At 36.0% G+C, this 19,403-nt stretch overlaps 1 protein-coding gene and 1 long non-coding RNA gene across 4 annotated transcripts in view; one reads left to right on the forward strand and one right to left on the reverse strand.

Moving 5' to 3' along the window:
* Positions 1-19,403, forward strand: part of SLC10A7 (solute carrier family 10 member 7) — a 241,205-nt gene that overhangs the window by 144,867 nt on the left and 76,935 nt on the right. The window lies entirely within an intron of this gene.
* LOC121481254 overlaps positions 1-19,403 on the reverse strand; it is a 105,821-nt gene that overhangs the window by 42,601 nt on the left and 43,817 nt on the right. The window lies entirely within an intron of this gene.

The raw sequence follows: 19,403 nt of genomic DNA on the forward strand, positions 1-19,403 counted from the left end.
ATAATAATTTTGAAGCATTATTCATCAAGAATAAGAAAATTCTGATTTATTAAGCTTTTGAACCTGAATTTAATTATTTAATTTAACTGTGCTTTAAGTTGAAGAGATAAACTTTAATTAATGTTAAATGCAATCGTAAAATAAGCTACCATCAATTGCAAGGTACTAAATAATATTTTGATGTATCTTTATAATTTTAAAAATCATACATGTAATATTTTACTGTATCTCGCATATTAGGCATCCAGGTAAAATTTTTAAATAATAATACAAATATAGATCCTGGACAGAAAAGAAGCAATTTTCTATCTTACTATTGATAAAATTCAGTATTTATATAAATATAAAATAGTATTTTGCTTTGTGCTTTCTAGGAGTATAAAAGATTATTAATAAACCATAATTTTTGGCAAGACTTTATATTTTCTATATTTACTGGATATTAAGCCATTATAATGTAATCTTAGTGTACAATAATCAGAGATAGATTTGCTCACTTTATGGATCTCATGACTTCAGTTGCTGCCCAGGATTGGCAGCTGCTTTTCTGGGGGCGTGTACCTCATTGGATACTTACTCTCTGATGAAAGTAGTATTAAAAAAAATGGAAGCAGCTTCCACTGTTTACTGGCTTATATTTTTTTCTTAAACTGTGCATTTGTCAGAATTTTGGGAAAGCAAGCAAGAATCAGTAACCTACTCTTCTTTGTGCTTTTGTTTTAGCAGCCCCATTTTAATTGCCTCCATCAAAATAATTCTCCTAAAGCCTTCCAAAATCCTTTCTTCCAACTTACTTACAAAACATAATTTTGACTTAGCTTGAAATAAATAGCATACCTTTGACCCACCTAAAAAGAAATCTTTGACTGTCTGGCATTGGCTCTTTTTAGAAATGCAGTAATCCCTCAATCAATCGAACTAATGTTTATTTCAGGCTGACAATGTGTGAGGTAACATGGAAGGAAGTAAAAAGATAAATAATGCTTTCAAGAAGTTCAGAGAAGGGCAACCCCAGTGGCTCAGCGGTTTAGCACTGCCTTCAGCCTGGGGCGTGATCCTGGAGACCTGGGATCGAGTCCCATGTCGGGCTCCCTGCATGGAGCTTGCTTCTCCCTCTCTCATTCATGAATAAATAAATAAAATCTTAAAAAAAAAAAAGTTCAGAGAAGAAAAGGATTCATTTCACTGGCAGTATAGTAGTAGTAGAGTAGTAATAATAATAGTAGTTGTAGCATAGATAGTAGCAGCAACAGTATCACAGTTCTTTCTCTGTGCCTAACACCATTCTAATACTTTATATTAATTCATTGAATCCTTGTATCACCCCTATGAAATAGGTACAATTATGATCTCCACTTTACAGAAGAAGATACTGAGGTACATAGGGTTTAGTCATTTGCCAAAGCCATACAACTGGTGGACCTAGAATTTGAACACAGGTAGTCTGGCTTGAGAATTCATACCAGTCTGTGTTTTCAAATGAGAGGAGGTATGAACTATGCTTGTGATGAGAGATAGGGAAGATCATCCAAAGAGAGGCATCTTTGGGAGCAATTCTGCTTGACAGTCATATAATAAATACATATTGTGTAGAAAGCAGTACAGAAATGGTAAGATACAGACACTGCACACAAGGAACTTAGAGCAAGTTTATAACCTTCCTGATGATCTATTTGAGGCCTCTTTGATAAAAGAGTATAATTTCTATTGGATGGTTTATTTTACAGTTTTGTGGTTCATTGCATTTCTCATTGAACAACTGACAAATCAAAAAATACCTTGCCAACATTTTTTTCTTTAATATTTGCTGAGCACCTCCTAATTAATATTTGCTGAGTGTCAGGTATTATGTGGGTGTCACAAGAACAGTAATAAGCAAGAAAGACCACTCCTCCCCTCACAGAATTTGCAATTTGGGGAGAAAACAGGTAAACAAGTATTAAAATGTGGTAAGTGCTATGATAGGAGAAGTCAGGGACTATGAGAGTATGTATGTATGTAGAGACGAATTCTAAGGGACCTCTGGAGTGCTAATACCTGAAAGATAAGGTATCAGTTAGGAAAAAGGGGTATGGGGAGTAGAGAGTAGAGAAAATATATTCCAGGCAAAGGGAACACCATGCACAGAGGCCCAGCACAAAGAAATAACCTGGTTCATTCAATGAACTTAAAAGCAAGTGGAGTGAGTGACTTGATCAGGTCTGTAGACTCCTTCCTTACTAAATGACTTTGAGGGAGTTACTCTTCCTCTTTAAGCTTTAGTGACTCCATTTAAACAGAAAGAGATATAAAGTATCTCCTTCACCTGTATAGATATGGATGAGCTATCTACTAGGTAGTAAGTGACAGATTAGACAGGAAACATTTCTGAATTCCTGCCCAAAATCTTTTTAATATGACACACAAACTAGGAAAATCAAATTGTAAAAGAAACACATCTTGGTGTAGATTGCCCTAAGGCATCTGATATATATTCACTAATGGAAAGTCTTCTGATTCTGCATAACTATGTCATATCTATAATAAACTTAGGTCATAACTCAGGAGTGTCTAATATACACACTAGGAGGATTATTCATTTTTTAAAAATAAATGATATACTTACTCCTCAAATGAATCTTCATAGTCAAACCAAGTATAACTGACTTATTGAATGAGCTAGAGTCTGTCAGCTACAAGCAGAAAGCAGTATTACAGGCCCTGATTAGCACACTTTTGCTGTATAAAATCATTGTTTCCTCTTTTTAGATAAAATTTCAGGATCAGCCCATAGTTCTTCCAGCCACTTTCAGGTACTAAAAAGTCTAGACGACTAGAAGAAAACATAGGAGAGCATTTTCTTAAGTCACAAAAAATAATTATATATAGAAAGATTCATCAGTTAGACTTCATTAAAATTAAAAACACCTGGAGGCACCTGCAGTAGTTGAGCATCTGCCTTTGGTCAGGTGGTGATCCCAGGGTCCTGGGATCGAGTCCTGTATCAGGCTCCATGCAGGGAGCCTGCTTCTCCCTCTCCTGTGTCTCTGCTTCTTTCTGTGTGTCTCTCATGAATAAATAAGTAAAATCTTTTTAAAAAATTAAAAACACCTATTCAACAGAAACCATCATTAGGAGAGTAATAGGCAAATCATAAGACTTGGAGAAGATATTTAGAATAAGTACATTATTTGTCAGATATCTAACATGTATCCAGACTATATAAGTAGCTCATACAAATCAATAAAAAATATAGGTAACAATAAGAAACAAGCAAATATTGACTAGACATTTCATAAAAGAGGATATTCAAATCTTCAAAAAGCATATGGAAAAGGACTCATCATTAGTCATCAGGAAAATGCAATTTAAAGCCACAATGAGATACCACTGTATATGTATCAGAATGGCTAAAATTGGAAAAGATTGTCAATACCAAGTATTAATGCAGATGTCTAGTAACTGAATTCTCATACATTGCTGGTGGGAGTGGAAAATGGAACAGGTACTTTGGGAAGCTGTTTGGCAATATCTCCTAATGCTAGACATATGCATCTCCTGTGACTTAGCAATTCTATCTCAGATTTTTACTCAACAGAAATGAGTGCATATATCCACCAGAAGACATGTTGAAGAAGGCTTTAGCAACTTTTTTTTTCATAGATCAAAATGGAAAAATTCAAATGTCCATCATCAGGAGAATGGGTAAATTCTGATAGAGTGTTCATACAATAGAACACAAAATATGAATGGAAAAGACAAGCTACTGCCCTACCCAAAAACATATTTAACTCTCACAGACATAAGATTGAGCAAATGAAGCCAGACACAAAGAGTTCATATATATGAAGGTCAAGGTAAGAAAAATTCAACAATGGTGATAAAAGTGGAAATAGTGGTAACTTCAGCAGGGTGGATATTGACTTGGAGGAAGCATGAGAAATCTTTCTAGATTACTAGAAATGTTTCTTATTTATATCTATATGGGGGTTACCCAGGTATGTGTATATATATATGACATGCATGTAAAAATTTATGTTTGTTATACCTCAATAAACAGAAAAGGCCTAGTCCAGTCTGATGTTAGAACTTCAGTCTTGTATTCAATTAAAAGCTTCCCCTGGCCCCCATCAACTCACAGTCAATAATCAGCAGTAGGGAAAGGAGAATTGTATAGGTTTCTTCTCTTATCATTGGCCTACCTGTTCTCCCATTCTTGAGCCACTGTTTTTGTCCCTCTAGGAAAAAGCACAAAGGGAAGGAGGGACTAGAGAAGAATGGAAAAAGCCTGATGCATCTTGGGTTGTAATCAGGCTTTGCCCTCTGCGTATGGTGCGTCTCCAAAATCTAGCTCTTTCTCTTGCAGGAGTGCTTCTGTGGGTTTTTGAGTGATCCTACTTCACTAAAAACATCCTAATTCAACATTGCCTGGTATGGGCAATGATCCTCTTACAACTCTAGTGACAGTTCTTGGCTTGTAATAATCTACTTCTCTGGGTGGAGTCCTAGGCAGAATGACTCAAGACCGGTTTTCCTCCTTGAGTCAAGTGACATCTTTGCCTGACCAGTGGAAAACTGATAGTTGGCTCCATTGTAGCTTCTCTCTTCTATCCTCTCAGCTTCAAGCTTCTCTAGGAAAACACTCTCCGGTATTCCCTTTTCCCATTCCCCAAAACCCAGGGGATACATTCTCCAACTGGTTCTCTGAAGATTTCCTCACTTACTTTGGGGTGGAACCACCTTAGAGTAGCAAGTGGATAATTATGTGCTCCAATGATAATTCTCCCCAAAGAAGTTGCTTCTATCAATCTTACTTCTGCCTTTCATTTGTAGCTTGAGAGGGGACAATAAACCTATGGTAGAGCACAGTTTTTCTTTTAATCTAGAGGATAAATGAATGGTTCCTGCCCAAATAAAAGTACTCATTTTGTCTGTTCCACCTTCTTTGCCAGTTGCTTGAGGCTTTTCTGAATAAAAAGAAGCATTCTGGTATATTAAGTTCTGTGCAGTTGTTTTTATTTTCTCGGTATTCCACTTCAAAAATATTTCAGGTAGACAACAAAGATTGAGAAATAAAGATTTTATCATAAACATACATTCTCACACATAAAGATTATTGGGACCTTCTTGGGTGACTGTGAATAATTCTGTGAGCCTCTGTGTCCACATCTAAAAATAACAGATAGATATAACTTGCTTTATATTATTCCCATGAGGATAAAATATAAATGAATTATACATAAACAGAAATAAACACATGCAAGTATAGATACATGCATACATACATACTACACATATATTACTCAGAACAAAGTAAGTGCACAATAAATGTTAGCTCCTTTTTTCTTTCTTCCTGGACTATGACCGCACATTCCCCTTTTTTCCCAGTAAAGCAACTTTCTTTAGTTATAGGCTTCTGAGAATAGAAAGACACAGGGCTCTAGGATTCCTTATAAAGAGTGTAAGTTTACTCTTCAGAAACTGTCAATAAAGGTGTGCTATGTTTGAAATTAAAATTTACCAGATGTGGTTAAATAAGCATCAGCCTAGAGTTATAAATACCTGGATTCAAATCCCAGCTCCACAACTTATAGCCATTCATTTATTCAACCAATTTATTGAGGGCTTACTTTGTACCAGGCTCTGTTGTAGTAACTGAGGATATGGGGGGGTGGGGGAGACAAACAAGAGCCCAGTCTTGTGCATCCCAACCTTGGGGAGCTTTGTTGGGCAGTGGAGATGGGTGAAAGGCAGGGGAAATAGACAACAAGCAAATTATTAAATATAATGTCAAGTGATGAAGGAATAGAAAGTGGTAGGGGAGGGTAGATAGGTGTGTGTGTGTGTGTGTGTGTGTGTGTGTGTGTGTGTGTGTGTATTGTATGGAGGGTTGTCAGGAAAGGTCTTATTGACCTTTCCCTGAATTGAGGGAGGGCTATCTAGAAGGTAAAGATGATCTTGTAATATTGCAGAAGCCAAGGAACGAAGGAGGGAGAAGGAGGAAGTCAAATGCTGTTGAGTGATAGAGAAGCCCTCAGTAGCCATCGGACCACTGGACAAATTATTTGCCTTCCAGGAGCAATAGTCAGTAAGAGCTGAGGATTAAGTGAGATAATTTATATAAAGCACTTGTCACATAGAAGACAAGTGACTGAAGATTTTCTTCACATATCACTTGTATTATAAAATACTTAAAAATTCATAGTGAAAGATATTTTTGAATAGTTTCAATTCAGCTTCTCACTGAATTTGCAAAATGTTCAAGTGACTGTGTATGGAAGTCAGTACATGAAACTAACAGTTGTGGAACTGAGGCTTTGTCTTGTTTAACGGACTGTATTACTAGCAAGTAGTTAATTTGATGTGTTGTGTCATGGGTCACAGGTCATGTGAATTGCAATGTATTTGAACATGTTGGAATTTTTCACATTCAAACTGGCAGAAATCAATTGTGTAAAAAATAAGAAAATACGAAATACTTGATTTTCCTGAAAATTATATGATTTTCCAGAAAATCAAGTATTTCAGCATTCATTAGAGTCTCTTTTGCTAAATTACAGTTTCTATAAATGATCAACAAATAACTCCCATTTTAAATCTAAGGAATAAGGAAATTGATTTGGTTCTCATCCATTTCAGGGATTCCCTAATGTCTTTGCATTGATTTTTAAATACACTTTCAATTTTACAGAATTTGGCTGAATAATATGACATGTGAACTATCCTGTATCGGAATGACAAAATGAGACTGTCGTACATTCTTTAAAGTAATACAAAATTATGATATCTTTGGCTACCTCACAATATTTCCATGTCATCTAAATTATTTCATAGAGATCAGGAATTAAAAATTCTACCCAGAAAGTGTCGAAGAATGAGGATATACATTCAAGCATGTGTTTTGAAATTTACATAAATTTAAAGGATATGTTTTTATACATTGTCATCTCCTCCAGAAAAAAATCTACATGCTTTTTTGAAAACACTACTCTTACTCTTAGGTGTTTAAAAAGTATCTCAAACACCTCACAGTAAAGGAAATAAAGTCGTTTTACTTAAAGTAAATCATTTTTTCCAAATTTTCTTGAGCACATTTATGTAGGTACGGAGAGAGAATGAGAGTTCTTTTTTCACATTTTAAATACAAAACACACCAGCTGCTACCCCAGCTATTCACTAGAGAAAGGAAGAATAACTAAATTTCTGCAGCAATGTGTAGAACTAAATTTATTGAAATCCCAGTGAAAGCTTTTGTTGTGTTTGGTATAATAGGGAAAATTCCATAAGATATCTTAGATTGCATTTTCTTCGTGGTAATCTTCATAGTCCTAGCACTCCCTGGTCAGTCTGTAAACATGCTTCATTCATTTAGAATGAGAACTCATACCTCAGAAGCCAGCCAGGTTTGGAGATTACAAGACATTTTATTTCAAATAACCTGAGTACTTCTAGTTGTAAACACTGAATCCACTGAATCTGGTTCAGAGAGGTTGGAGCTTGGTGACCCCCATTAGTTATTTTTCTCAAACACAGAAGGAATGGATTTGTATTGTAAAGTGGGTGGCTTTAGTGAACTAGTGCCAGCCTTTCTTATATCTGTTTCTGAGCCTTTTGCTCTAGTTATATTTCTGGTTTCATTTCAAGCACTTTTTTAACATTCATCTTTCACTTATTACAAGAAGTTAATTTATGTTCTCAGGATGACTCATTTCCTTTCAGAGATCTTCCTCTGTTCACCTAGCTTGTGTTTTCTATAAGAAGACACAATCAGATGTTTTTGTTCCTCTTAAGAAATCCCTGACAGGCCCACAACACAGGCTACTGCTGTAGCTGTACATTTCTATACATAATTGATGACTTGGGGCCCAGCACACAGCACCAGTGCACAAGCCACATAGGTTACCATACAGGGAGGGGTTTTAGGTCTTTGGATTTTCCATTTCTGAATAGAACTAACTCCCTGCTAAATAAGAGAAATTCCGGAAGGAGTAAGTTTACCCTAATAATAAACATTCTTTAGAGAACAAAGCAATTTGCCAGCAATAGAAGATTTAGACAGTCTTAAGATCCTAACTTTATTACCCCATCCAACGATTTCTCAACTTAGCAGCACTGGTCATGTTTGGTTTTGCTGACATTTTGGTAATAATAAAAAAGTTTAGTGCTAAGAAAGGTTAAATTCCAAATGGCACCCTTTGGGGTATTTCTTAATTTTTGAAAAAAAAAATTTATTTACATATTTGAGAGTGAGAGCTTGAGCAGGGGGAGGGGAAGAAGGGGGAAGAGAGAGAGAGAATTTCAAGCAGAGTTCTTGCTGAGTGGGGAGCCCTGATGCAGGGTTTGATGCCAGGATCCCAATATCATGACCTGAGCCAAAACCAAGAGTCATTGCTCCGGACACCTGGGTGGCTCTGTGGTTGAGCATCTGCCTTTGGCTCAGGGCATGATCCGGGGATCTGGGATCGAGTTCCACATCGGGCTCCCTACATGGAGCCTGCTTCTCCCTCTGCCTATGTCTCTACCTCTCTCTCTCTCTCTCTCTTTCTCTCTCTCTCTCTCTCTCTCTCTCTCTCTGCCTCTCATGAATAAATAAATAAAATCTTTAAAAAAAAGTCATTGCCCAACAAAGTGAGCCAGCCACATGCCCCAAAGTATTCCTTAATTTAATTGTCTTTTATGTTTCTTTGATTTACCAGAAAATGACAAGACTAGTAGTATAACTGGTTATCTTTTCATGAGGAATTTGTGAGATTCTTGTCTTGGAAGTGGCATTTGTTATGTCCTGTCACTACACGCTATCTTTCTTTTCCTCTAAACACTGTGAGAACACTTTTTTGTCTTTGTACATGTTGTTCCCCTCCCCTGAGACCATTCTTAGGTACCTTCCACTTCCACCCATCTCTTGGTCATTTCTACTCATCATTCTAGTCTTAGTTTAGATGTCACCTCTTTTGGAATCTTCTGTTCAGTGAAGTGAGGTAAGCAGCCTTTCTTCACTCCATTATCTGACCTTTGCCTTTTTACTTTGCCACAACTAGACTGTAAAATCTTTTAAGATAGAGACCAGGACACCTTTGTCATGGCTTTCCCAATGTCTAGGATATGCCTGACCTAGAGTAGGCATCTAATAATTATTTGTTGAATGAAACAAAAAGATTCTAATAATATAGAATTGAACATAAAAGTGGGTTTTAGGTTTTAGATGATAAGTTGTCAGAATTTACAGATTCCTAGATTTTCACTTTGTTTTTCCTATGCTGGGATAACAGACAATAAAAATAGATTTGAATTGCAATTATGGTTTGCATTTAAAGACTCATGAGACAGCCATTTACAATTTCAAATGACGAGGTTAATATAAATAAAACCTGTGTTAGTTAAGACATAAATGTAGCTGAAAATAAGTCAAACCCATTTTGGGAGAGGGACATTTATCTACTTAATTCTGAAAGTTTAGGCTCATTGCTTCATTTTGATTCAGTTCTGTTTTAAAAAATACAATTTCTGAAAAGAGCAAAGAATTTTTTTCCAAATTCTAACGTGTACTGGAAGAGAACATCATTTTCATCATTATTTCTTGGACTACCCTTACACTCTCAGAAAACAGAATGCATAAATGTCTTTCCTTTTTAAACCAATGAAACATAGAAATATACTAAAGCTGTAATGTGAAAATGACTTTTTAATTGTTTTTTGAAATATCTTAATTTGAGAATATATTCCACAGTTCCCCCATTAGAATCACTTACCAGATTTGCCAAAGTTTGTTTCTCAAAGTTTGTTTCTTAAAGTTTGTTAAGTCAGTTGATGATTTCTCTGGTATATGATTTTCTTAAATTCCAACCTTATAAATGGAGATTAGGCCCACAAACTACAGTATAATGTTACAGGCTCTAGATTCAATGTGTTTGAGTTCAAATCCTGACCTCAACAATTACTGTTTGACCTTGGGCAAATTAACTCACCTCTTTGTGACTTAGTTTCTTCATCCATGAGTGGGGATAATGATTGTACCTGTCCATTGGCTTGTTTTCAGAATTAGAAAGCACTTACAAAGTACCTACAACAGTGTCTGGCAGGTATGTTCAATAAATGCTCCCTATTATAGTTATAATTGTTAATTAGTCCTATATGCAAGAAGTCATTTATTCCTTCACTCAAAAATATTAATGGAGCCCCTGTCTCGGGCATTTTACTAGGTACAGGAAATATAAGGTTAGCATAAAAATAAGCATGATCCCTACCCTCGTAAAACTTACAGCCTAGTAGAGGAGACATAGATGTTAATTATAAAATCATACCATGAGGTATAAATTGTGGCTGTGGTTAAGTGCTACAAAGGAGGTCCATGATACCAGGAGAGTGAGTGTTCAGGAGAAATTGATAATGGCAGGAAACCTTCCTTGATGCCTGAAGGAAACCAAGGTCTGCAGGTGGAAGGGAACGTAGCCAGGCAAGAAATGGACCTAGGGCTGGTGGCTGGAACATAAATAGCTAGGTGGACAACGAGGACACACAGAGATGGAGAAGTATGCAGGAGGAGATCAATCACACAGGCTGTTCTAGGTCATAATTGGTCTTTCAAGACTACTGGGAAATCAATGAAGGACTGCACTTCAGTTTGGAAACTGGGTTGGAGTCTCCTATAGTATAAAAAGTAAGAGAAGATAGAGTAAAAGGACATAGTGTTGGTCTCAGGCTCAATTTTGAAATCAGAGTATTTGCCATTGTACCCTCTTGACTCCTTCTGAATCCCTTCTTTTTCCTGGGTCATGTCGCCTGAGCCCATAACTCTCAGGCCACTATTTACCGTGTCAGGCCTACCTTGCCCATGAAAGTGCTTCCTGCTCCAAAACGCTCTACCTTGTCTGCTTCTAATAAAGTCTCATTCTGATAGGAGTTTGAGGTTCATAAAAGTACTTAGAGGAAAAGCACATTGATAGAATTGATTGAGACAAAGATATGAGCAGCTCAAACTTTTCAGACCTCTTTACATTCTTAGAATTTGTTGAGAATCCCAGAGAAATTTTATTTATGTTGGTTATATCTACCTGTGTTTGTCATATTTAAAATTAAAGCTAAGAAATTGCTTATTCATTTAAAAACAGTAAACCTAAAAAAAATAAATAAAAATAAAAAATAAAAACAGTAAACCTGATATAACATGATATGTAAAACATATATATTTTTATGAAAAAAAACCCTATATTTTCCAAAACAAAAAGAAAAACTGGTGAGAGGAGTATCATTATTTCCCATCTTACAAATCTCTTTAATGTCTGGCTTGATACTAAGACAGCTGGAGTCTCCTGTTTCTGTATTAAATCTTTCAGTATAATGTGTCATGTAGCTTCTGGAAAACTACTCCGTATAATTGTGAGAGAATGAGGATGAAAAAGGCAAATGATGTTTTAGTATTATCACAAAAGGGGTGTTTTACCTCACCAACCTCCCTCAGCAATCTTAGAGGCCCCTGGGTCCCTGGACCACAGTGGAGGAGCTGCTGCCCTAGAAGAAGACCTTCAATGGAAAAAGCAAAATGCTTATTAGGTCAGAAGACTCTCTTCTGAGATGGCCTCCCAGGCAATCTAAAAAGTGAGCTGAAAGAATTTAGGCAGTGTGGTTCCAATCTATTTCTACTTTTCATCCACTTCTTCCAAAAATCTGTTTGAACCCATTACATTCTCAAAAAATTCCAAATGATTTTTAGTGTTTAGTGGAGATTCTTGTGGGTGTTTAAACAATATTTAAAATTCCTGAAGCATGATATTTTTGCCTTGGTTACTGGCATAAGGCTTATTCCCCATTCAAAGTAAATTGTGATTCCCTCGGCTTCCTGTAAGCATCAGGTCACCTAGCTTTCTATGACTTAGCCTTGCCTAGAGACTGCAGCTTCATGGTGTTTATCTTTCAACACCTGATTTGTGTGGTATAGCTAGAGTAACAAGAAGTTTGTTCATCTCTGTGGCTTCTTCCAGTTCAGAAATGGCATGATTTTATATTATTTTCTTAGGCAGCAGATGAGCTCTTTTCTGAAGACAGCTAAAGTGTTTGCGATGAATGATGCATCATTAAAAAATGAGTTTGGCTTCTTCCAGTGACAGACTGAAGAACAACATTCCTTTAGATGTGTTTTGTTGCATTTGTCAGAAGTTCATTTTCATTCCTTTTAATCACACCTTGTATCTACAATGTAAGCTCCACCATCACTACTAATGAAAATAATTCTGCCCTTTTTAAGTTTATGCTAATCACATATTTCTATCCATTCGATATTAAATATTTCATTTGTGTCCCCCCGCCCACGATGATAAAAATCAGGAAGAGCCATGCTGATCGAAAAAGGCTGCTAAATCTATGCTTTTTGTTGAACAGTAGCTCAACAAGGAGAATTGATGCGCTTGCCGACTACAGTTTATCTCCTGATTCATTAGGAATTTCTGTCTTTAAGGAGGGACATACATATGTTAGATTAAGAAGACATTCCAAAATAACAACTAAAACATCGTTTGCACTTCTTGAGTTTTAAGATGTGTCACTTATAGATAAATGGTTGGGGACAGGTTGGGGCTCAGTCAGAGGTCACAAGTGAGTGGCCCATGGGCCACGTTGGGACCACAAATGTGCTTTCTTTGACCTGTATAGTGGTGTGTGCTTGTGTCTCTCTGTGTGTGCTGTTTTTGTTTTTCATCTGAATTTGAATGCATACACTCTGTTTTTTTCTAGGTTGTCCTCACTCCCTATTATTTTACATGTGGCCAGATTCTGATTTCCCTTGCCAAGTCTGGCCACTTTCAGCATTTGAATTAACATCGCACCAACATGTAGTCACATCTAGGGAGAATTGAAAAATAGGGCCCAAGAAGATTACTGTGACACAAGAAAACACCTAATACAAAATTCTTTGACAAGAATAAATAATTGTGGGGCTTTTTTTTTTTTGTTCTTGGACTTATGGAAAAATAATTTTAAAGCTAGGTGAAAAATAGCAATTGAGAAACATGCCTCGAAAATGGCATTTATTATATAAAGAGTTTTTAATAGCTTAACATAGGAGGTAAGGTATAATTATGAAAGGGGTCATGTCCTCCTGAGGTCATCTATCAAAATTTAGTTTTTACACTATGTTAACTTTTATTGTTTACAGACATTGGTTTATCTAGGACAATATTTAATGTACATTTAAATATATAGATTCAGCCACACAACTAATTTATTGAGTGTAGAACTTTGCAGCATTGGTTTATCTGGAAGGTCCCACAGCACCACCTAGTGCTTTGTATTTTATTTTGCATAATGTTTTTGTAAATTTAAAAATTCTGATCACATTTTAGTATCAAATATGGCACTGAAATATAGGGTTTAAGCAGTACTATAAGTAGAATAAGATAAAGTATTTCTAATATGTTTAATTAAAACTTTTAGTGGAAATTAAAATGTTGGTTTTATAACAGAAATATTAGAAAAATTTACTAGTAAAAAAATTTACTAATATTTCTAGTTCACAAAGATACTCTTTAGAAGATTGTTACACTGTATGTGATTTAATGGAGTTGTTGGTAAGTTTTTTTTTTATACAAAACAGATGCTGATTCCTTTTATTTATTTTTTATTTACTACCTTATAAATAAAGTAAAGCTCATTTTTTCAGGCTTCTTTTTGAAGTCCATGTATTCCCAGTCTTCATAGATTAAACTACACTAACACTATATACTACAGTTCTTATCAATTTTGGACAAAATTGTATAATCTCTTTTAAAATTAGGGTTTTGAGGTATTTAAAGATGGGATGTTATGAGATATTTATGCATTAAAAAATAAAATTAGTTAAATAAAAGAATGAGGTATAGTTATATATTCTTTTACAGAAGGCATTCCAAGGATAATGAAGTGAGAAAAATAAAGCTATGTGCAAAATACTGTGTATAGTATGATTCTCTTAAGAAAACTGCACACATTTGAATGATTTAAAAAGGTTATGGGACGCCTGGGTGGCTCAGCAATTGAGCATCTGCCTTCGGTTCAGGGCATGATCCCAGGATCCGGGATCAAGTCCCATATCAGGCTCCTTGTGGGAAGTCTGCTTCTCCCTCTGCCTGTGTTCTGCCTCTCTGTGTGTGTTTCTCATGAGTAAATAAATAAAATCTTTAAAAAATAAAAAAAAATAAAAAGGTTAGATGGATGAGTGAGTGGGTAGAGGGATAGATGGCTGAATGGATACTGGTATATTATTTTCTTTTCTGGAAGAAGTCACAAGAAACTTCTCTAGGGGAGAGTGAGGTACTAGAAAATAATTTTTCATTATTTTCCTATACAATTAAAGTTTTTCCCAGTCAAATTCATGTATCACATTATTTAAGGTCAACAAGAGATCTTGAGTATTAAGATTATGAACCATTTCATTTTTCCTTGTAATATTTATCTGTAATAAAAACAAGGCATCTTTTCATTAAAAAAAAGAAACTAGCATTATGAAACACAGTGAGCATCTATCTTTCAGATCTATCTTTTCAGAAGACCTTATAACACATTATTTTTTATTATGGGAAGTATAAGCTCCAAGAAGGCAGAGAATTTTGTCAGGTTTGTCACACTGTATCATTGACCTCTAGGATAATAGCATCTGGCACATAATATATGTTCAGTAAATAAGTTTTGAATGAGTGAATAAGAATATACCACATTATGTCTAAATCTATATAGTAATGAGATGTATCATAGAATTTTATTCTATATATATATCTGCAGCACATATCTTATATCTGATATAGATATTATCTGATATCTGAACACTGACAAGTATTATTTCAAAGTCTGTAACAATGATAACATTCAGTTGTACTCTGTGATGTTTACATTATGGCCTTTTTTGGTATATTTGTCTTATTAAAGACTTTATGTATTCATATTAGCAGTATTTGGAATTCGGTCATAATGAAATTCATTCACAATATACTAAAGAACACTCCTCTCATTATTTGCCTTGTATATTTCAGTTACTGATAATTCTATCATAGTGACCTAAACGGTTGCTACTTTAAAATTTCTGCAATAACACATTAATCATAAAATGCTAATTGCTCATTATTAAATATACTACATTCCTATTACATATGTAAAATTTCATGACATTTTATAGCTACTTGTTAGTGAAAATCCACTCATAGACATAACTGTAATTGTCTTATTTCAAACATAACAGTGGTTCTTACTGATGTGATGTGCATAGATTTTTTTTTTTTAACTGTCAAAGTGTGTAGAAGTTGCCCTCTACTGGGGAGCTAGAAAAATTATGTTGACATAGATTTTCAATTTACTTAAAGACTCTTAAGTTCATTGGTATAATTTATCAGATAATCACTTCTTGCTCTCTGGCACATTTTTAGTTCCAAAGATATAGAAGAGGTTAGCAGAAGACATGTGAAAATAAATGTCTAATATGAATATACTTACAGTCACTAGTCACTTCTGAGTAGAAACATTGGTTTTTCCTTCTTAAAAACTCTTTTCTTTTTTCAGATTTTATTTTTTAAGTAATCTCTATACCCAGTATGGGGCTTGAACTTGCAACCTCAAGATCAAGAGATGCATGCTCTACTGACTGAGCCAGCCAGCCTCCCTTCTTTTTTGTAAGCTCCTTAGTGGCAACACCCAGTACTGTTGACCCAGAAGTAATTGTGTAAGAATGAGTCTTTGCTGAAACATTAAGAGGAAGTAGTTGTGTATAATTTATATCACCAAAAATGAGGACTCTTTTTAGCAATTTACCTTGGAATTTGGGGGATAAAAGTCTAAGCACTAAAAATATTTTTAAGCTAGCTTTTTTGCATTTTCCTGGGTCATAAGGTGAAATTTGATTATGCATAAGTGACTTACTTTTATTGATTATTGAACTTTTTGTACCAGAAGAAAACCCATGATCATAAAATGACAAAGCCCCGTTTACCAGGTGAATCAGCTGATAAGTTAGTGTTCCTCCTCACCTCATCACTGTTTTTCCTTCTGCCTCTAGGAATTCTACCAAGCTTTGGGTAGCACTGGCCTAGCAAGGTCCAGGGCTTGGATCCACCTTGTTCAGACCCCGATATCCCATCGTATGTTTTTCCTCTCCCGCCCACCGATATAGAGTAAAAATAAACATATTATTCAGGAGAAACCTGTTCAAAGTACATGTTGATTGTGATGGGGTGAGTCGGGAAAGGTGATTCCTAAAAGTCAGCCTGAACAGCAGAATCCTGCTTTGGGAGGGTGAGAGGGCTTGTGGACCAAGGATGCTCACATGAGGACCTCTACATGCCCCCCCACGCCCCCACACACACACCTTCTCCCTACTGAATCACAAAGTTCAGGGCCAGTTTTCTAAGCTGTAGGAATGGCTCTAGCTGAGGAATATGATTTAAAAAAAAAAAAAACGGAGCAAATCAGACCATTGATATATGAGATAAGGCAAGTGGAGTGCAGCTGTCTCCATTCATCGTGTCCATCTTTACACTCAGTATTGATCGTCACAGCTAGATCCAGCAGCAGTGTGTGCTGTCACTTGGGCACATCCAAAAGGAATGGATGGACTGTGCCAAACCCGTTCACTTCACATGTGTAGTGATAGTCTGATAGTCTGGTTTGCTGTTTGTTTGTGGTCAAGATCTGTTTGAACTCTAGTTTTGATTACACTGTTCTCTTGAATATCTTATCTAAAAGAAAATCAACTTACAATTATGCCATATGTTTAACATCCAGAGGCCTTCATTAAAAGCCCCTGCCCCCCATCTCCATGAATCACTTTTCATTGCCTCCCTTCTCTGTCCTCATTGACCCTTATACCATCCCTCTCCTTTACCCTCCACATCTCTACCTTGCTTTTATGAAATTTTGTGCAAATCTTCTCCCAGAGCCCTGCTGGAAACTCATGAGCCTTTTTGGGAGGAAGGGGGCACCTGGTCTAATTTTATTCTCTAGGTCCTTTTTTGCTTTATATATATATGATAAATACAGTGGTGCTGAGGAATAGTTTTCAGGTCTTCTGTAGTAAGTTTTTCTCTTCTCAACTGGCTTATAGGAGGCATTGTGGTATCAGAACTATAAAGACATGGGTAGGAAATTTGAGGCATTTATTGCCCTCTTCCTGGAGTTTCCCCTAACTCTGAGGCTGTGGGTGAGAGCCTTCTTGGACCTCAACTTTGCAATCTGTACAGTGAGAAAGCAAATTATGCTTGAGATTCTTTGTAGCTAGAATTCTCTGATACCTCTAACTTCTCCAAGAACTCCTCATCACTATATGAACACACGATGGTAGAGACTGTGGATTCTGGAACCAGATGCATTGCTTTCTGTCACTTATTGCTTGGGAATTTTGTAGAATTCTTCGGTCTATCTATCTCCATTTTCTCCTCTGTAGAGTGGGAATCATAGTGGCACCTTTCTCATAGATTTGGAATGAGTTAGTACATACGAAGAGCATTGAACAATTCCTGACTCAAACTGAGTAGGCATTCAATAAATGTCATCTAGTCTCATTATTATTACAAACATAGGGTCTTTTTTTTTAAGATTTTATTTATTTATTCATGAGAGACACAGAGAGAGAGGCAGAGACATAGGCAGAGGGAGAAGCAGGCTCCCAGCTGGGGGGAGCTTGATGCAGGACTTGATCCCAGGACTCTGGAATCACAACCTGAGCCAAAGGCAGACACTCAATCACTGAGCCACCCATGTGTCCCCTCAAACATAGGGTCTTAAAGCACTTCCGAAAGTGTGTGTTTCTTATCAAATGGATATGCTGTTCTCTGAAAGAAGCCATTTGTGGATACACATCCATTCATTTGTTCAGCAAAAAATGTATTAATACCTGATATGTGCCAGGTGTCCTGTTCTGTTAAAGGCATCAATGAGGAAAATGGCAGATACACATTAAATCTTTTAAGCCAATGGGTAATAAATATTCAGTATTATTCCTATGACCTGGAGAGAGTTTCTTAGTGCATTATTTTCGTATATTCCTACACCACTAGCTGATTGCATTTGTAATCTTTGATTCTATTTTTAATTTATATTACATATTTTATGTTGGTTTCCTGCAATCAGTTTTCTGAATATCATTTTAAGTTTCCTACTTCCTCCTTTACTCTCTTTTTTTTCCTTTTAACACCTTTTCTTCCCTTTGGACCATCTCTTGACCTCTCAACCTTTATTTTTATTTCTGTAGCTGGGGTTCTGCCTCCTGGTATTTCCTACAGCCTACCCATAGTCTCTATAAGCTTCTCTTTTCTCACCTATAATTGAGATAATCAATTTATTATTGGAATTTAAAATTAGATAATGTTTTTGAAACACATAGACAGTTCCTAGAGTATAACGTACATTAATAAATGTTGACCAATTTGTTAGGACGCCAGTAGTTGGTATCACTGCAACTACCAGCTCCTGTATATAAGATTCAGACACTTTGGCCGACCATTGGGTAATGTGGGACCATCGTCTTGACCTTTTAAGAGAGTTGTGCTTCTTGTATATGTTATTGGGCTGCTAATGATCCTTAGTAGACTGCTACATGTATTTCCAGAGAACACACCAGAGTACAGCTTGTGTGACCATGGTGGAGGCCTGTAGGCCAAGCTGAACCTTGACAAATCATTGCTCAGCTATGAAAGATTATGTCAGCCAAAGAAAAATCTTGACTTAGTTTCCTTTTGCTGCCTCTTTGGTCCAATATATACTCTACAGATAAGCTTTTTTTTAAGAGGCTCCTTTGCGAAAATATTTATTGCATGTTAAATCTGTAAACTTAGAAGAAAGAATCTTGAAAAATACAGAAAATTCCCATATCCATCTCACTTCTGGCTTTAATTGAACTTCAGGTTGTCCTTATCACTCTTAATCTAGTTATAAAAAGCCAACTTAATAGTTTTAATACAGGTCTATGAGTTTACATAGTCTGAAAAAAGATTTACTTTTTCAATTAAAGAGTAAAAAGAAAAATCATGAGTTTGAATACTGTTTTTCAGCTTTAACATATAACTCTATATTCTAATTCGTAATGTACAATTTATATCCCTTTTGTGTTCTTGTGTTTACCATTTTTCTCATATAGCTCTGGATATTAGGACCCTACACTCTACACATTCTGCCTACCATCCGGCATCCTCCTATTCATTCATCTTCCCCTGCCCCCCCGGCCCTTCCCTTTGCTTCCATTATCTTTAGCAAAGAGCCTCATCTTCAGATTAGAAACGGTAAAGTAAATATTGGCAAAAGGAAAGTAGGCCCAAGATTAGCAGACTCTATCTTCTGATCCAGACAAATTACTTCATAGGGTCCTGAGAAAACTAACATTTGAGATTGCTGAATTGCTCTCTTTGACAAATCATAAAGAAAAGGAGTAGAATCAGCAGTTGGGCATGTGCAAATGTCATTGCAAATATCAAAAA

The sequence above is a fragment of the Vulpes lagopus genome, chromosome 23, assembly GCF_018345385.1.
Source record: "Vulpes lagopus strain Blue_001 chromosome 23, ASM1834538v1, whole genome shotgun sequence".
In the NCBI taxonomy this organism is placed as follows: domain Eukaryota; kingdom Metazoa; phylum Chordata; class Mammalia; order Carnivora; family Canidae; genus Vulpes; species Vulpes lagopus.